This window comes from Desmodus rotundus, chromosome 7, assembly GCF_022682495.2.
Source record: "Desmodus rotundus isolate HL8 chromosome 7, HLdesRot8A.1, whole genome shotgun sequence".
Lineage (NCBI taxonomy): Eukaryota > Metazoa > Chordata > Mammalia > Chiroptera > Phyllostomidae > Desmodus > Desmodus rotundus.
The window spans coordinates 99,290,878-99,310,189 of record NC_071393.1 but is presented as its reverse complement, the minus strand read 5'-3'; the positions used below and the strand labels follow the sequence as shown (position 1 = coordinate 99,310,189).

The window sequence follows — 19,312 nt, the reverse complement described above, 5'->3', positions numbered from 1 at the left end:
CTGTGACAGCCAGTTTATCATGTGCACATTTTCTTCCATTTAGTTCTAAAAGCCCATACTAGTTTGAATCCCATTAATAGGTCTCCATTTGGCACCTATGTTAATTTATGCATATAAAAAGCTTGCCTTTTGGGCCATTGTGCAAGGCTGGGCGGGCTGGGTGCTGCACAGTTCCTGGGAGCGCTCCCACACGCAGCGCAGCGTGTGGCCCTGGCTCCCCTGATCCCCCTGTCAGTAGTGATGGGATGCATTTACAAATGTATAAACATGCTGAGAAATGCAGTATCTGGGAAGATACTTTTAACTATCTTTCCTCTTTACCCATTACATATTCTTTGAGGTCTAATGATTCTTCCATTTTCCCTAGTTGTCAGAGTTATATCGTAAAAACAAATGTGGGTTGTGTGTGTGTTGCTTCCACATTCTAATTCTCAGCTGTCAAAGGTGACCTACTTTGAACTATACCAAACTGAATGAGGTTCTGACGTTGGAATGGTGGGGTTCAAATCCTGGCTCCATCACTGTGTGATCTTGTGCAAGCTACTGAGCTTCTCTGTGCCTCAGTTTCCTAAAACAGGAGTAATATGAACTCTCATCTTAGAGGGTTAATGAAGGAATAATTGAAATAATCTGTGTGAAGTGCTTAGCACAGTGATTGGAACAGAGGGAGTGCTCACAGGTGGTGCCAATTAGACTGGTAAAATAATTATTATGCTAGTACCGGACTTCCAGGTTTGTCCTGCTAAGCAAAACTCCTCCTGAGCCCCTGCAGCTGGGACAGCCCATGCAGGGCCCACCCCTTTCCACTGAGCAGACAGATATCCGCATTCTTCCCAGGCTGTTCATTCCATGAGAGTTACCTAGACCACCTGCATCTGTTGGGTGGTACATCACAAACACACACACACAAACTATATGCACGCACACACTTCACTTTATTCCAGGAATCGTCAACAACATGCTACAAACTTAAGATGCTTGTAGGGCTCCCTGTCTCTCTTTTTCCAGTCAAGTCCATTCAAATCCACCTGTCAAATTTGAGAGGGAAATGGAAGCTGTAAGACCCAGGAACATTCCATGGGTCATAGCAACAGAACTCTGGCAAGTAACAATGGTTTTTGTAAATGCTGAGAAGAAAGGAGAGAGGAGACACGTTTTGTTGTTGTGTTTGATGATTGTGTGCATGTGTCAGATTGTGAGTGGGGCGGCGAACATGTTAGATCTGGAGAAGGACATGGATGGAAATCAACGACTAAGTTGGGGGTGGGAGTCTAGAGTCAGGTGGGCATTGGGGAAAACCCACTGGCAAGTTGAAGACCAGCATCTAACAATGAGTAAAGACCAGACGATCAGAACGTATTCTCTCATTCAATCATTTATGCATTAATCTGAAAAATTGTTATTGAGCATATGCTGGGATGTGTTAGATGCAAGGAATCAGTGGAGAACAATGGACCCTACATCATGGAGCTTATGGTCTAATGTAGACAAAACAACATTCTCAGTGGAAGGTTATACCTCAGAAGTAAATACAAAACATTATGGAGGTTACAGGGTGTGTGTGGTCTGATGAAACATTTTGGAGAAAATTTGGTGCTTTCTGGGAAGAGCAATCATATCAAAATGGCTGCGATGCATCATGGGAGTGCAGAGAGATGAGGTTGGAGAGGTAAACAGGGACGATATCATGAAGAAGTTCTTAAGATCAAAGATTAAGGAATTTGTTCTCTACTTTGAGGGCACTCTGTAGTGAAAGACTTCAGTATTATTTATCTCAAGGACTGGAGTCCAGGGAGAGAAACTAGGTGACCATTTTCTTGACAATGATACCATATATTTGAAGAAAACTTAGCCGAGAATATTTATTGGATGGTCACTCCTCCCTTGTGTGGTCACGAGAGATGAAGGGCTGTCCTTGCTTATAGTTGGGCATTCTTTGAAGAGAAGTGAACGTCTTCAGCCCTACCCAGCACCTCTCACTCCTCAGAGTAAACTTTGTGGCAGTCTATACAGCTTTCCGTGCGTGAATTTTCATGCAGCTGTAAAGAAGAGAAGGAAACCTATCATTTATTAGCTTCCTGTAGCCATGTTCAAATTCTTAAGCTGGCCTTTAAGGTCCTCTAACCTCTTTCACCTGAACTCCTACTACTCCCCTGGTGGATCCTCCCTGCTGGTCAGACAAGTCTCGGAACATGTCACAGTAATCCTGGCTTTGGTGCCTCTGCTCCTGTCCTTCTTTAAAGGCTTAACCTTTCTCAGACTCAGTTTTCTCATTCATAAACTGGGGATAATAATACCTTATTCAAGATGTTATGTGGATGATGTGTCTGAAAGTAATTAGCACAGTGCCTGACATAAAAACTTCACTTAACAAATGTGAGCATCTGCCAGACTCCAATTCTAGATCCTCCACATGTTACAAACTTCAAGACTCAAGTGTTTTCAGGGCCGGGTATGAGATGAGTGGTGGGAACGGGAGCCAGTTGGAAAGGACATACCATACCCTGCTCTGAGGCAAGGAATTCGCAAAGAAACAAAAATGAAAGCTAAGGAAACAAAAACCAAAATGAAAACAACAAAAAGACCATGTCTGGGGCCTCATTTAGCTTACGTCCATCACTTTGAAATTGCTTTGACTTTTGCCTCTTTACTTCAGCTTGTACATATCCTTCCATGGGAAATTCTCTTTCATCCACATCTCTGCCACTTTTTTTCACTTACTTCACATTCTTTGTGGCATTACTGATTTTCCAATGTACATTTTTGGATTTTCAGAATTGTTGTGATAATTAAATTACATACATATACAAAGTGTCTAGTACCTGGCACATAAATTTTAGCGTTGATCTTATAAGTCTCTTACGTTCAGAGCCCAGTCTCTAAGAATTCCAGGAATCTCTTTCCTGCTTGCTGACTTAGTGAAGAAGAAGAACAACGGTGACTACTACTCCTTGAGTGATTAACCACATGACAGAATTTGTTCACGGTAGCCCTTGAGGTAGACTCTATTAGTGTCATGTCTACTGTAGTGATGAGGAAACTGAGGCATCAAAAAGGAAACAACTAGCCACGTTACCCAGGTAAGAATCAGGATTTGAACCAGTTGGGCTGGCACCACAGCTCTTGTACTGACCACTGTCCTCACCCTCCAACCAACTTCTATTTGTCCTTTTGAGGGCCCGATTCACACACTACCTCCTCTTCAACTTTGCATACAGAGTTAGTTAATTTACTCCATCTTCTGTACTCTCACGGCACTTTGAATATACTTCCCCTATAGCGATGATTACATTGAACACATTTTTTTTACATGTGTATTTATCTGTACGTGAGTTTCTTAAGGAAGAGTCTGTAAATTACTCATTGTTGTATACTTAGCATAGGGCTTGGCCCATATTTGTTATGCAAAAATATATGTTTAGATTTAATTGGTGGCCACAAGAGTTGGAACATGGATGTTTGTACGATGGGTTTTGTAATATTTTTGTTTTTCTTCTTTTCTGAGGTGAAGTAGCTAAAATGAGCCTACCTGAGATGTCTCATTTAATCAGAGCCCCCAAATCCTTCCTTTTTGGATACCTGTCTTTCCACTCTATCCCTTCTGAGAAGTGTCAGTTCAGGACAGATGTGACAACCCTGTGAAAGCCACAGAAGAGACAAAGGATGTGCTGAAACCTATGCCACTTAGCAATAATGATTAATATTTCACCAGACCTTACACAAACAAGCTGAAAAAGTGAATGAAGGAATTTCAGCCCCACCTCAACATGAGCCAAGGATCCGTATTTTATTATAACAATGCCTTCCATCTGTATACTGCTTTAATTTATAATCCTCTCCCTTCCATTATTTCATCTGATTCTTATTCAGCAGCTCACTGGAGTAGGCAGGAGAAGCTCAAGGAGAGGGAGAGAGTTGCCCAACGTACATGGCCAGTGAGAGCGAGACCTGTTTTCCACACATTTACATAACATGCCACACGGGATGATCAGAATAACTAATTTGATATTGGGAGCATCCTGGTCCAAGAAGGCACAGATCTGGATTCACAAGGGCTATGAAGACAGGGGAGATTTTGCAGATGATGGAAAATGGAAACACTGAGGACTGAACCAAGGGACAACATACTGAGGGGAAAAAAAAAAAGATGGAGGACATGAGTTTAGGGTTGATGCTCATCTATGGAGACCCAAAAAGAAGCTCTGTCATAGGAAGTCACGTATTAAATTTTACAGGATAACAAAATAAAATGTATTCTGCTTCAAAGAAGAGATGAGGTAAACATTGAGGCTAGAGGATTTTTCAGTCAGAGTGAATTGACTAGGAAAACTGTATTACATTTAATGTTCATGTGTGCTTTAAAAAAAACACTTGTTTTCTGTGTCATTATGATCTCACTGAGAGGCACATCAGATCCCTTGGGCCTGCGCTCTCTGTCTCAGTTCCCTGTTCCCGCCCACACTGGGCTTACTCTCAGCACTACCGGAATGAGGACAAATCCAGAGGCGGGAAGTAATTAGAATGGCTTCTTTGATGTTGGCACAAAAGCTTGCTTTGTGCTTCCTCATGCACAGTCCCTCTGGTTTCTGCAGACTGTGGGTCCCGGTCTTAGATGTTCTTCCTGTGGACCATTCTCCTGGTCTCAGTGGCCAGGCCTGATCTGATTCTTGGCTTGTTCTGACTCCCTTTTGTCTGTTGGCTCCCCCTCTCCCCACTGCTGACCACAGGGCTGAAGCTACCCTGCTCTGGCCCATGGCCCACCTATCTGCTGCCAGCTGACGTGATGACAGGGGTCTCCAGCGTACATGTACTTTCTCAAGAATGTGTGACCACAACAGAAAGTGTCTGAAATAAGGTGGCATCTGCTCTATTTGGTAACATCTACTGATCGGTTCATGTTCACAAACATGTAGCTCATGTCCATGAGCTCTTGCTGCTCTGACGGAGGAGGAGGGTTGGGGAGGGCGAGAGAGAGAGAGAGAGAGAGAGAGAGAGAGAGAGAGAGAGACAGAGAGACAGAGAGAGACAGAGACAGAGAGAGACAGAGACAGAGAGACAGAGAGACAGAGAGAGAGAAATGAGTTAGTTAGTTCCAGGCTTCTGCAAATGAAAAACAAGGCAGAGACAGGGAATTCCGAAGTACAGCTGAAGGTGCTGCAGTTTGGGCAGCTGAATCCTATTAAAAGTCATGAGAAAGTTCTGTATTCCTGCCGTTGTGATGAAGAGGAAAAGCAAACCTCTGAGGCTTTCACAAAGAAAACCTTTTGTAACTAGAAGGCTTAAAGTTCTGTAAAATCTCGTGCAAATGGAAACGGTTTGATAGGCACCCAGAAAGCCCATGAAGGACACTTTAGTATAGCCCTCACCTAGGGATGCTGCCAAAGGGAAATTCCACTCCCCTCAGCAGGGAGCATCTGCAGGAGGAAGTCAAAGCTGGGTGCAAGCCCCTCAACCCATCAGCAAGACCAAAAGGCTTAATGTGCAAGGAGTGCAGAGAAAGTTGTCTTCATAGTTACAGCCTGTCATTTAAAAAATCATTTCAATCATGTCCATAGATAAGGCAGAATCACTTATTGGCCTTAATTCGTTTCCTCTAAATTTTTACTGCAGATTGTCACTGGATCTTAAAATTAAATTAAATCTTAAAATTAAAATTTAAGTCATTCTCAGCAATAAAAAAAGAATTAATAAAAACATTCCTGGTAGCCGTTTTGAGTGACTGATGAGGCATCATCTCTGGAGGCACAATAGAGACATTTTCATAGGCTTCACAGCATGATGAAAAAGGCTAAATTTATCTCATATAAAAGCAACAAGTTCATACTTTATTTTCATAATGCAAAATGCATGCAGATCTCAAAAAAGAGACCTTTTTCTACAGTAGTTTTAAAGGCTCCGTGGATATTTATATTTAATTTTTGCATGTATTCTGTTCTATGTTTAGAATACTTTAGGCCAGCAAACTCCAGGGACTATCCAGAAGACAGAAAGACTGAGCGATAAGGGGAAACGTATAGCACCTTCAGGCTGAATAGAGGAAGGCTGAAGGCAGAGAGAACTGATGTTTATAAACCAGAAATGATAGGGCAAGGTGAGCATCCTCAAGGATTAATCAGAGGTAGCTTTTGCATAAACGAAAGAAAGCATGAAGTCATACTGTGGCTAGTAATTCTACAGAAACCATTACCCAAAGAGATGTTTCCCTTAGAAAATAAAAATATAGGTTGAAGAGGATGATGAATTTAACAATAAGTAATTATTTGGGATTCTGCGAATGTCTCACAGAAAGCAACCTTGTCTTCCAAACTATTATTCTTAGATGCCATTTTCGGGTCAGGTTACTTGGATGGAGAGACAGCCAGGCTTGTGGTTTGACCCATCAATGGCGATTCTTTGGTTTATGAGAATTTATGAGAATGATGGTCTTGGCAAGTAGTCATCTGCCCTCCACTTTGCCTCCTGTAAGGTAAGGGGGTCCACCCTCCTGAACTGAATAACTTGAACATAAAAAATACAAGACATGGGGCTTTCTTCTTTATCCTAACTTGAACACAAAAGGCCAGTGTGAGGCTGGCTCAGCAGTAGCATGATGGGAATTCAGTACGCCACCAGAATTTCACTAATGCAGTCTGCGCATAATGTACGATTTCATTCTGGGGCTTCCCTGAGGTCTGGCTTCTCACACTACTTACTTTCTCATAAAGTACTTAAGATGAATAGCAAATTGATGATGGGGGAGAGTATTCCTGGAATATCTATTTCACCTCCAGACATTTCCTCTGTCCCTGTGCACCATTCCTTCCTCCCCACCCTCCCTTCCTCCTTCGCCCTTGCCTCACACAGGCACAGGGATGGTAAAGGGCACAGCAGGACATTGACGTGAAATAATTCTGAGGTCCCATCAGACTTCCAACACTGGGTCACCTCACTGGCCTCTGACATCGGCTTTCTTTCCAGTGAGTGACTGGTTATGGCAAGGGCGAGCGAAAGCGCCCACCAAGAACACAGTGGGGCTTGAGTAAGGCATTACCCCTCTCTGTGCTCAGCAGTCGCTCTTGGCTAGAAGCCTATCCTTTGAACTATAAAGGATAACTGAATCTTCCTCAGAAACGAAAAAGGGAAACAACCTCATCTGAATATCCCAGTTGTATCCATTATAAAAGTAAGGGCTGACATCTTGGTAGATCCCTTCCTCTTAGATGATTTTTTGGGGGGTGGGGGGTGGGGAAAGAGTTGGCCATAGAAGAACCATATGAAATAACTTAAAAAAATGAAGTCAGTTCTCTCTCCCTCTCTCTCTCTCCCCCAAAGTTTACTATTAAATTTCAAATGGGTATATAAGTCTTTGTCTCTACAAGTGCGTACTGAAATAAAGCAAAAGGACCTGTTTGAGGATATGGCATTAAGCTCAGTGGAGAGAGAGTAAAATACTTTGAAATGGTTCCCTCAGAGGCCCTGGTGTTCTGAATTCAAAGAAGTTCTTTCTCAGCCACCTTAGGCATTTGTTTTTATTAAGTTTTTACAAAGTAAACAATTCAACAAAGGCCCTTGGAACTGTGTTTCTGACCAGCAAAATAAGTACAGATTCCAGATGGTTCTCATTTTTCTATGTCACTAATTCAAACTCAGAAACCTCTTGTTTATTGGACATGTATTTAATCCTAATGTTTTTCATACCTCTATTCCAAGAATCTCCTTTCCCATCTCTCCGTCCCTTCATTCGCCAAAGCTGTCTATGGGGTAATTTGTCATAGATGGAACTGGACCTTTCCAGCTTAGTCTCTTGCAGAAGTATTTAAACTTCATGCCAAAATGAGATTTCATAATGATATATAACTTTTATCTATTTGTATTAGTGTTAATATAAGAAGGTACGGAAATTCCCTTCTTCCGAAATCTTTAAAAATTGAATACATGCTTTTTTTTTTTGGTAAATTGAATAGAGGTTAAAGAGGTAAATCACCTGTCAAGGTCCTTTTCAGGTCCTGCAGACGCCTGCACTTGGGCCACAGAGCTGGCCTTTTGGATTTTGCTCCCAAGGCTGGTGGGTATTAGAGGAAATATTAGCAGAACTATTCTATGCTCTCCTAGCACTAGAGATGGGCTATAGCTGATGGATTTACATACTTCATCATGTCCCTTTTTCTACCTGACCCAATTCTGAAGTCCCAGTAGTGGCCAAGGAACCAGGAGAGCAGAGAGCAGGGAACTAACAACAACGACCAGTTTTCATGGAAAATACAACGTGATAGTGGAGGGCAGTGCAAGGGCGAGAGACCTGATCTCTTCTCTATGCACTTGTTTTTAATGGGATGAGGTCTAGTGTGGTATTTTTGAATTCACAATTACACTAATAAAATTATCATTAATCATGGCAAATATTTATTGAGATAGGCACTGTGTTAAGTGCTCCTGGATATTCTTTATTATTTCTTAAAATACTAACAAGTAGATTCTATTATCTCCATTTAAAAAATGAGGAGACTGAGTCTTAGAGACCCTGATACCTACTTGCTTGAGAAACATGCATGCTATATAGAAAATAAATCCCTGGCTGGTGTAGCTCAGTGGATTGAGTGCAGGCCTGTGAACCAAAGGGTCTCTGGTTGGATTCCCAGTTGGGGCACATGCCTGGGTTGTGGGTCAGGCCTCCGGTAGAGGGCGCATAAGAGGCAACCACACATTGATGTTTCTCTCCCTCTCTTTGTCCCTACCTTACCCGTTCTCTAAAAATAAAATAAATAAAACCTAAAAAGAAAAGAAAAGAAATCATGTATATCTTAGCAAATGAAAGGCATCTTAAGCAAAGGCATTTTGTAGGCAGCATTTAGCAATGATTTGAGAATGACAGCGTCCTCATATGTATTCTTTTATAGGTTTAGCAGATACTTCATAGGTATTCTCAGGGTTACACCAGATCACAGTAAGGTTGGAGGTGAAATGGCAGGGAGGCTGGCTTTCAGAATTGGAAATACTAGATACGGTAGAGACCGCAGACACAGTTAAACACTACAGGAGTACAAGAGCTCCTTTTGGACAACACAATTTTTTTTGCAAATGACTTCAGAGGGACAGTTCAATGCTTCCAGACCACATAAAAATATTAATTTCACTTGTGAAGAAAACAATGTACAGATATTAGGCTTAAAAGGCAACCATTCAGAAATTGGACACCCTTTTATAGGTGTGTCCTCTGTACCTATGGAAGACTTCCTTCTCAAAGCTAAAAAGATATTCAAATTAGTTAACTAATTGACACCTTCTTCTGAACACCCAGTTTTGATAAGAGTCCCATTTGAAGTAGCATTTAAATTGTCATAAAGACAGTATGTTTGTAATGACGTAAGATTTTGTGAGGCAAACTTTAGCTTGGTAACTGAGGAATGGACAAACCTGCAGGGAGGAGAAAAAGGGCAAGGGAGAAGAAGAAACATCAAATAATCCATCAGATTCCATCAATCCCTACGAGACATTTTCTGTTCCTTTGGTCCATGAAGACTATTTAAAATAGTGGTTCTCAAATTAGCATGTGCATCAGAATCATCTAGGTTTGTTAAAGCACAAGGGAGGGTCTGAGAATTTGCATTTCTAACAAGTTCCTAGGTGGTGCTGATGCTGTTGGCCTGTGGACCACACTTTCAGATCAACTTCTCCAAAATATTTGAAGATTCTGTTGGACCTTTCCCAGTTTACACTCCAGATATTTGCCCCAAACTGACACTATCTTTGGATTTTCTAAACTTGTATTCTTTTGAAAAAGGTTTACAGGTTCACATTTAGTACTTCTTACCTGATGAAATTTAGTTAAGTTTCCAACCAGAAGAAGCTTCATGAGAAAAAAAAATTGATGGGAACACTGTTAAGAGAAAGATAACAGGCAATCAGAAAGGAAATAGAAATTATTCTATCATAATTAATATTAACTCTTGGACAGAGTAAACACCATTACCCTAACAATGTATGAGTTGTATCACCTACATCACTTTTATTAGTAACTTAAATTTGTAGATGAAGAAGATGCAATTGGATAAACATAGGGACTAGTGAAAAAGGAAATTTCACAATTTAACAATAAATTCTATAGAAAGTAACACTATCATTGTTACAACTAAATATTCTAAACAATGTTAATTAATGTTTATTTTGACCTTGCAAGAATTGTTTGCCTAAGTTGAGGCACTATTTTGAGTAACCAAAGCATTAAAAAAATTTTTTTTGCATTCCAAAGTCTACCTCCTAATACAATGAAGTAGTGTGTTTATTTGATGATTTATTTCTTTTTTTGGATTACCAAAAAATGTGGGGGAAATTATGAGCACAGTAAAGAAGTGGCTGAGGGGTGTTTGTGAGGATAAGGAATATAGAGACAGTGCTTTTTCAGCAAAACCGCTTTTAGTATTTTATCAGTATTTCCAAGTAAGGAAGTGAATACAATGTTTTTCTTAGGTTAGGGAGTCAGTTCACATCAGAGGTAGTCCCTTCACCTTGGTCTTCAGATTCCCCGTCACATCAAGCTCAGGAGACTTAGGGATCCATAGAAGTAATGTTTCCATACTTCTTCACCTTCAACTGGTGCTGGCCAGTTTACACCAACTGCTAGGCTCCTGCCCAGACACATTCATGGGCAGCCTGGCACACTCCCCCAGCTGTTCTGTCCTCACGGGCTGTGCTTAGTAGTGTGGAGATCGTTTCCGGTGTGTGCTATTTCTCGGCCACCCCATTCTCATCTCCATATAGGCACAAAGATGGTGGCCAGTCATTTCTGGAGCTTCAACATTTGCTCCATTTCTCCTCCCTCCACACCCATTTCTGGATTCAAACTGATTACAGCTCATACTTCTGCTCCTCCAAATCTCTCTAATATGCCCCAGAAAGTTCTGACTTATAAATGCCAAAATTTGAGCTTGACCTTCTTTAAGCCCACCATTCTCTAAGTGCCTAAGTCAGTGGAGGGTTTCCTGCAGACATAAGTTGGCTTGGAAAATTTCTCAAAGACTAGTAAAGAACCACATCACCTTCATTGTCTAAATACATTCTACAATATTTTTATTCCAGAAAAGTCATGATGAACTCATCGCTATTTTGCCAAGTGCTTTCTTCTTAAGTTTTTATGGCAAGCCAGTGCTTCTCAGCTCAACAGGGCAAGGTGCCCACAGACTTGAACTTGTGAGCTTGTCTGGGCTAGAAATTCAGGAACTTCAAGACACTGAACTCATTTCTAGTATGACTATGTATTTGGGTGCCAGCAAAGGCCATTCTCTTTTCCCTTTACTGAAAAAAAAATCAACTTCAAACACTGAGTTTTGAGGTTGGCATAAAAGAAGTAATAGATATGGTTCTTGCCCTATAAGTGTTTACAATTGAGTCTGAATACAAGACCAGCACATATGAAATAATTAGAAACAATGAAAAATGGATCAAGTTAAGCATGAACTATGTAGTACAGGCCATACAGAGAACTGGGGACAGCTTTAGGAAAAAAGGGATTAAGGTAAAGATTAAAAGATATATATGATTTGTATGAAAAGATAGATGGTCTTTCTCTGTATATTACTGAGAAAATGAATGTACTAGTTTATATTTAATACCACTCACTAAATATCATTGTACAATAAGTGTATATGTGTCTCAAATTGGTAACCAATTGACCAAAGAACTTTTTTATTCTACCATCACTTTCAATGTTTTAAAAAAATTTGAATTAGTTGCCAACAAGAATAAGTTCAAAGATTTTACATTAAAGATATGATTTTGACTGTATATTTTCTGTTAAAACCTAGCCTATATTTCTACATTACAATGGAACTGAGTAAAACCCACCCCTGTTGGATGGAGCATTAGCTATCCAGTCTCCACCACCTACACCAAGCGCCTCTTTCACCTGACCTGCTTTGCTCACGTACATCTTCTATCTGGCCCCTGTGGGCATTTGAACGGGTAATCCCTGCTGCGCATTAACAGGTCATCCTGCATGGTGGGGGGTGGGGTGGAGGAGGCAGACAAATGTTTCACTCCAGCTAATTTAATCAAAACAGATGATTTATGTCCTCTCAACCTCCCTCCTGAAAGATAAAGCAATTTACACACAGGAAGATACTTTAGAAAATACTGTCCTCAGCCTAGAGGGAAAAATATCCCGGACCACACCTGCAAAGAGCTGTGCTCTGATTCTACAAGTGCATCGCTGACCACGACTCAAAATGCACGCTGTAGAGTGGGGTTTGGCAGGCTGTGTGTGTGCGTGGACGGGTGTTTCATTAACTCTTCTGAATTTTGAATGGTGTAGCAAGTGAGGTGAGGTTAATCTTTTTTTTTTCATAAAATTTACCTATTTTACAAAGATTTCTATTTTCACAGAGTTGTTCTAAAAAATTTGAAGTATAGTCAAATCTACCTGTAAAGTAGTCATGTGTACCCTATAAAGCCTGAGTATTTACTGTGCACCATCAATTCCTTGTGGTCTGTTCTGAGGAAATGTATGGCACATCCAGCCTATCAGCAGTACAAGCAACATGTGTCAGATTTGAGATGAGTCTCATGCTCATATTGGAACAGTCCTTCATTTGTTCATTCAGCCATCCCAAATTTATGTATTTAGCCCAAAGGGAATGACATTAAATTATCTCTAAGTTCTCTTGCAACATGACACATTTTCAGACAAAGGTGCCAGGAATACAGATAGCTGGCTTAGGAAATGATTTTCAATACTTTGACTTTATTTTATTCTTTAAATTATTTTATTTATTTATTTTTTAGAGAGAGGGGAAAGGAGGGAGGAAGAGAGGGAGAAACATCAATTAGCTGCCTCTCACACCCCCCCAACTGGGACCCTGGCCTGCAACCCAGGCATGTGCCCATCCCAGGAATAGAACCAGCGACCTTTCAGTTAGCAGGCCGGTGCTCAGTCTACTGAGCCACACCGGCTAGGGCTGCAGTAGTTTGGCTTTAGGTATCTTTGTCCAGCCTGTTTGATGTGCAGGCCCGGTGCAGGGCTGATACTTAGCTTGCAGGCACAAGTAAGACCACTACGGTTTTTCCTGTCTGGCTTCCCTTTAGGATGGGTCCTGCAATTCATTAGTAGATTCCCAGGGCTTTCTAGTCGTTAAATACTTCATCACCACTGCTCATGATCCCCTAAGAAGTCTTTTTTTCCTCTTTTTAGTTCTAATCTCCTCTCGCTGGTTTAACGGATGAGATGTTACCTTCTCTGTTCAGGGTCATTGAAAGAGAAGAGGGGCCTACTTGTATCACACCTTAAGATGGAAAAGTTGTAGAAAACATTACATAAAATATTTGAGTTTTCGCTTTTCTTTTTTTCAAAGTTTATCTTAATAGAGCACAGAGGGAGATTCTATTGTAAAACAGTGCTGAGAAAGAGAACGGGAGAGGAGAGGGTGTTTTTATTGAATAGGAATCTGGGGACGGGGCAGCCAATTGCAACTGAGTCAGCCTAATATTTAGAGCAGGAGGCAGCCCTGGTCAGGCCTGAGGGAGGTGTTGGCAGTGCTACCCCACCTGGTCCCGTGGGCCTTTTCTTTTACTCTTTTGTTTTCCCCAAAAGTAATGGATTCTAATATATTCAAAATATAAATTGTAACATATTCAATTATAATTATAATGTATTTAAAACATAGGTAAATCCTCCACATTTCCATCAACCAGAGAGTTATACAGTTAAAATTTTGATGTAAATACTTCCAGCCAATATAAACATGTATATTAGGTACAGTTTTTAAAATGGGATTGTACAATAAATATTCATATATATGTATATACATCAACATACATTTTATATATACATAAATGTCATGTGCATTCTATATATACTGTATACATATATTCCATGTACTACACATGCATACTGTATAGGTACATATATACATATGTATACATATTATTGGCACACATACACACACATACATATATGTGCTTATTTGTAAACTATTTCATGTAGTGTTGTAAAAGATTTTCTACTCCAGTAAATATACAACTTCAGATAATTTGTAATGACTGTATAATTCTCCATTATATTGGCATATAATTTTCTTAACCAGTACCCTGTAATTGAACATTTTAACTTTTTTCCCATTACCAGTACAATGTGCTTGGGGAAAAAGATTTTCTAAAGCTGCTGGCAGAACTCCATAAGGCAGAAGTGATAAAAATGGACTGCCTTCCATGCAAAGGGAGCAGCCATTCTGAGGTTCTGGGGACAGTGAGAAAAGAAGGGGTGCTGGGGAAGATCTGCTTTATAGAGGGCCCGAGATAAGGCAGGCATCTGCATGTTAGAAGAAAATATTTCTAAGAAATTCCCACAGGGATTTAAAACCAGGGCGCATCTAATATCAGCCATCTCTCGTGCCATGCTGTGTAAGACATGACTAGACACAAAACTGAAGGATGAAGTGTGTAAGTAAAATACGGGGTTTGTGCCATCAGGCAATAAGTAAGAGGTCTATAGTAGGTGTTACCCTCCAAGAATCCTGGGAGTGAGGAAGGCTAAGCTTCCCTCTGTACACGGGAGGAGGACTGAAGTCATTTCATTTAAATACTAAAGTTAGAATGGCATCGTCAGCCTGGCGTGTTTTGATACCCCTAGACAGCAAACACAACACTAAAATGAAAATCTTCGCATGTTTGTTGACTAAATTCAAATTTAGAAGTGAATTTTCAATTTCCAGTTTAGAAGTCAAATTCATGTACTTTTCTAGATCCTTCTTCCTCATACTTTTTCTCTTGGTCATCTTCTCTTCTTCTTTTTTTTCTCCTTTCTTTTAACAAAAATCAACTACCTTGTCATTAGATGGTCCATTCACATTGTACAAAATTCAAAAGTTACAAAAGGACGTGGAGACTAGAGTAATTCATGCCCACTCAAATCTACCCCGGACCACTTGCTCTTAGAGCCAATGAAAGTTATTTAGTTGCACCTCTTCTAGGTGTTCTAAGCATACACAGCAGGTGTGAGTAAGGAGCCTGTCCCCTTTGTTCCCACAAATGGTAGCATACCCTACAAAGAGTCTGCTGCTGCTTTTCTCACTTAGCATACCGCGGCAACAGTTGTTTCATGTTAGGAAACATAGGGCTGTCCAATGACTGTACGTGTAATCCAGTGCAAATGAATATATGTAATTTATTCAGCCAGATCCTTTTTAATGGAAATTATGGTGTTTCCTCTTTGTTTTGAAACACACAATTTTACAATGGTCTTGGACAAAAGTCTCTTGATTATGTGCAAATATATCTATCTGATAAGATAACTAGAAGTAGAATTTCTGAGTCACATTGTATATTTTCAATTTTGATATTGTTAAATTATCATCTGTAGAGGTTGTACCAATTTGCACACCCACTAGAAATGTATGAGAGTACTATTTCCTTACATCTTAGTCAAAATTTTTAATCTTCAGTTCACCCATCCAATAACTGAAAATCTCTATCCCATTTTAATATGCATTTTCTTATTTTAAGTGAAATATAGTTTATTTAAAAGACCTTTAATTCCCATTAATTTGTTCTATTTGTTAATTTTTATATTGGATTCTTGTTTCTTTCCTTTTGTTTCATAGGAGTTCTTTATATTATATAGAAATTAGTATTTTTACTATATAATGTCTAGCAGACAGTTTTCCTAGCTTGCTTCTTAACATTGTTTAGGTATATTTAATTTAGGTAGAAATTTTTATTGTTGAGTAGTTGAATTTACTGAACTTTTCTTTTATGACTTTTTATGAAACATCTATGACTTTTCATCATTTTATTTTTGCTGGGGTCATTATTTTTACCTTTCAAGAATTTTTACAAAAAAACCCCTATTCACATTTTCTTCCGTACATTTGTGGTTACACCTTTTATATTTACCTCTTTGGACCCATCTGGAATTGTTTTGGTATACTCCTCTGCTTTTCTTCATGTTTCCCTTCTTTTTTAGGTTTAGGCAAGTTGCCAGGAGTTGTAACAGGCTAGGCACAGCCTCTCCCTCTCTGGCAGACCTCTTCCCTGAGAAGCCGAAGTGGAGAACTAGCTGCCCCACGCTTGGTTTGAGAGGCGGTATGGGACAAAGGGGTTGAAGGAAACAGACTGGGAATGGGAGAGTTCCAAGAATCCCCATGTAGCTCCTCCCAGAAGAGCTCAAGGGTTGCTGGTTTAAAGTGTGAAATGAAATTTCTGGATTCTTGAGTCTATTCTTCAAGCACTGTTGCTTAACGATTTTCTCTATGAATTCCTTCTGTAATCTCAACAAATGAGAGCGTATGTGGAAATAAGATGAGATTCAAAGAGAGAAATAGTCCAGACATACTATTGGAAAGCCATGTGTCTTGAAAGACATAGTTGAAGAATGGTGCTGCAACAGGTGCCCCTAAAGACCTTTATTTTATGGTTTTACCAGCTTTTCCATCAGAAAATGGACAACTTTAATACCAGCCTTGCTGCTTCCAGATCTGTTGGGCTCCCTGAGACTCCCCTCCCGTCATTGTTAACACAGGGGTCGGGCTAGGTCCTCAGGATCCCTTCCTGCCGTGGCATTCTCTGGCTCTTTGTGACAGTCAGACAAAGCAAGGACAGTCTTTACCACTACCACCCCCACAACCATCACCCAAAACAACAACAAAAAAGGAAACCTCCAACTCTGTCCATTTCTGAAGACTGAAAACAAGAAGGGCTGTTTCTTTCTAAATATTAAAATAAACCCCCAACTACCTTTGAGCAGAAAGCCTGCAGGAGTATACCTCACCTCATGGCATCCACTCTTGGAGCCAGTGGGCTAATGTGGTATTGTTCCAGATGCGTACTGATGCCTAATAGAGTCGAACTACAGCTGCTCCCCAATGGGTTACAACCGTAGTTGGCAAGTTCACACCAAGTATAACTACTTCTGGTAAAGAAGTCATCTCGGTTTGGGAAAAATGTGTAGTTTGGCCACTTAATTTGTATTGTTCTGAAAGTTGCCAGACTTGTCCTGCCAGGCATTAGTGTGAAGAACTTTCATCTTCCTTGGCTCCACCCCCTCTCCTGTGTGCAGAGCAGAACAAAGGGAGGAGGCCCCAAGGCAGTGCCATCCAAGCAGCCAAACAGAGATCCGGGTTTTGAAGGAATGATGGCTTTTGAATTATAAAAGTTTTCCACGGAAGCTTTCACTGAAGACTTTTATTGACTTTACAAATAGAAACGAACCCGAGCTGTGTAGTACGCCGTTGGAACTAAGTGACAACAACAGGTCTGTAGTGATTCCTCCCATGAAAGACAACTTCCCTGCGTTTTTAATTCTCTATAAATGCATACATAGGGGACATGCCCATAACTTTACCCCCCTGTATTCTTATTTTGGAAGATATCACATATATTAATTAATGTTCCTGTAAGTGACATGGTACCTGATTTTAGCAAATAGAAACTCTACATGTAAGTGAAGTCCCTCTGTAACTAATAGGTGAACTGCTTAAGTCAATATTTGCTTTCCCTTATGCTTGGAAGGTTGTTGCCCTGGGGCTTTTCAAAAAGGGCCCTTGACCCTTTTTTCTAAGGCTGTTGTTTTGCTCTTCAGAGGGAGGTTGCCAGTTTTATCCTTTAAACCACTCATTATCCTGAGCTACTGCTATCCCTAATCTCTCTGTCAAATCTTCTCTTGGTCAACTCTCTTGGACCCAGAACTCCATGCTCAAAATGCAAGCTGATTAATCTCCTTGGATCCCAGCAGGTCATTCTAATATTTTACCTCCTCTCTTCTCAAAGGCAGCAATTGTTTTTTCATTTCATCCTCTGATCATTTAAAAACCATAGAAGTTTTGGTCTATACAATAAGGTTATACGTGTTCCTTCCCAAACTCACTATTGTAGAGCAGAAACTGAGGAGCCGAGACCAATTAAAATCATGTAGTTCCTCAAAGATCAAAGACACCAACACAAATACATTTCTCTCACTCTAATGAGAAGACTATCCAGGCTTAAGAATTTAAATGTTTCAAAGTGATGATGAATATGAGCACAGTGCAGAGAGACTCAACAAAATGGAGTGTAAAACGTGAAGGAGGCTTGTAGAGGAATTAGAGTGTGAAGTAATAGTGACTAAGTGGTATAACATAATTGTTTTCAAGAAGCAAAGGCTGTTAGAGCCTAGAAAGTTTACAACTTGCAGCTGCAAGTTATTTATCTTGTAGGAATTCTGAAAATAGAGTTGTTTTTAAATATTTCTAAGTGTACAATTATACAACCTGAATATTGGTGAACAAACCTGGACTTTTCCAAGCTTGGCCATGCCAAGAGTTTTCGAATGTCATCAGTGTCGTCATAGACCTTGTCATGTACTTTCTCCATCTTCCTGACCTATCGTCACCGCGAGGCACATTTAATCAAAGTTTACCGCAATCACTGTAGTCTTTTACACAGTGCCCTAGTTCTTGATAGTTACGATTTTATACAAATGAAGTGATTTTTAAACATATTTAAAGTGTATGTAGAAATTCTTTGACACGTCGAGAGGTGGGGTCTTTGACTCCTCCCATTGAGTCTGGGCTATAAGCAACGATTCTATCTCTGTGGAAGTGGTACTATGTAAGGCGGGATCAGAAAGGTCGTGCGGCTGCTTCCTGGTTGTTGTGGGAGCTAGCCACCAGGTGAAAAGCCTGGCTATTCTGAGGCTATTATGCTGGAGCGGCTACTTGTTGGCACTTTATTCAGCAGCCCTACTAAGCTCCTAGACTATAGTGAGTATCAACTACCAGACATGCCAGAAAGAAGCCTCAGGGCCATTTCAGCCCCAAGTCATCAAGTCATCCCCAGTTCTTGAGTCCCCCTAGCTGAAGTTCCAGACAATGTGGAAAGAGACAAGCTATCTGTACCATGTTCCATCTGAATTCCTGATCCATAGAGTCTAATAAATGGTTGTTTTATGCCCCTAAGTGTTGGGGTGGTTTTTTATGCAGTGATAGTAATTAGAACAATTCATGCTTACTATAATTCAAATTGCATTGCTTAATTAATCCACTATGTTTAACTCAATTCAGGTTATAAAATCTTATGCTGAAGAAAACCAGGTATTGATTTAAATCTTCTTGGTAGTATGTTTTCCCAACCTATTATGATTTAGCCACTGCACAGAAATTGTATTTGGGTTGGAAAGGGTAGAGGGAGAGGACGCTTTGGATGTTCTTTTATGAGAAGTAAAGTGGAGAAGCTTTATCTAGGCTAATACTCCAGGGGTCTAACGTAGTCACCACGTACGATTGGCTTGCCCTCCTACTTATGAACCACTCTGGCACCAGGGTTTTCATATGTTGTAAACTGCCGGCGCTTAGAGAGTGCATAGACCTGG

At 40.3% G+C, this 19,312-nt stretch overlaps 1 long non-coding RNA gene across 3 annotated transcripts in view; it reads right to left on the bottom strand.

The window, feature by feature from the left end:
* Positions 1-16,878, bottom strand: part of LOC128781415 (uncharacterized) — a 59,706-nt gene extending 42,828 nt beyond the window's left edge. The window contains exons 1-3 of one of the 3 annotated variants that reach the window (XR_008427398.1): positions 16,736-16,878; positions 9,791-9,856; positions 1,181-2,039 (exon numbers count right to left, since the gene is read on the bottom strand). This is a non-coding gene — a long non-coding RNA (uncharacterized lncRNA). Of the gene's footprint in view, positions 1-1,180; positions 2,040-3,004; positions 3,637-9,790; positions 9,857-16,735 lie in introns of those variants that run through there. The other 2 variants (XR_011651469.1, XR_011651470.1) reach the window with 2 other exon arrangements.
* Between the last annotated feature and the right edge of the window lie 2,434 nt (positions 16,879-19,312).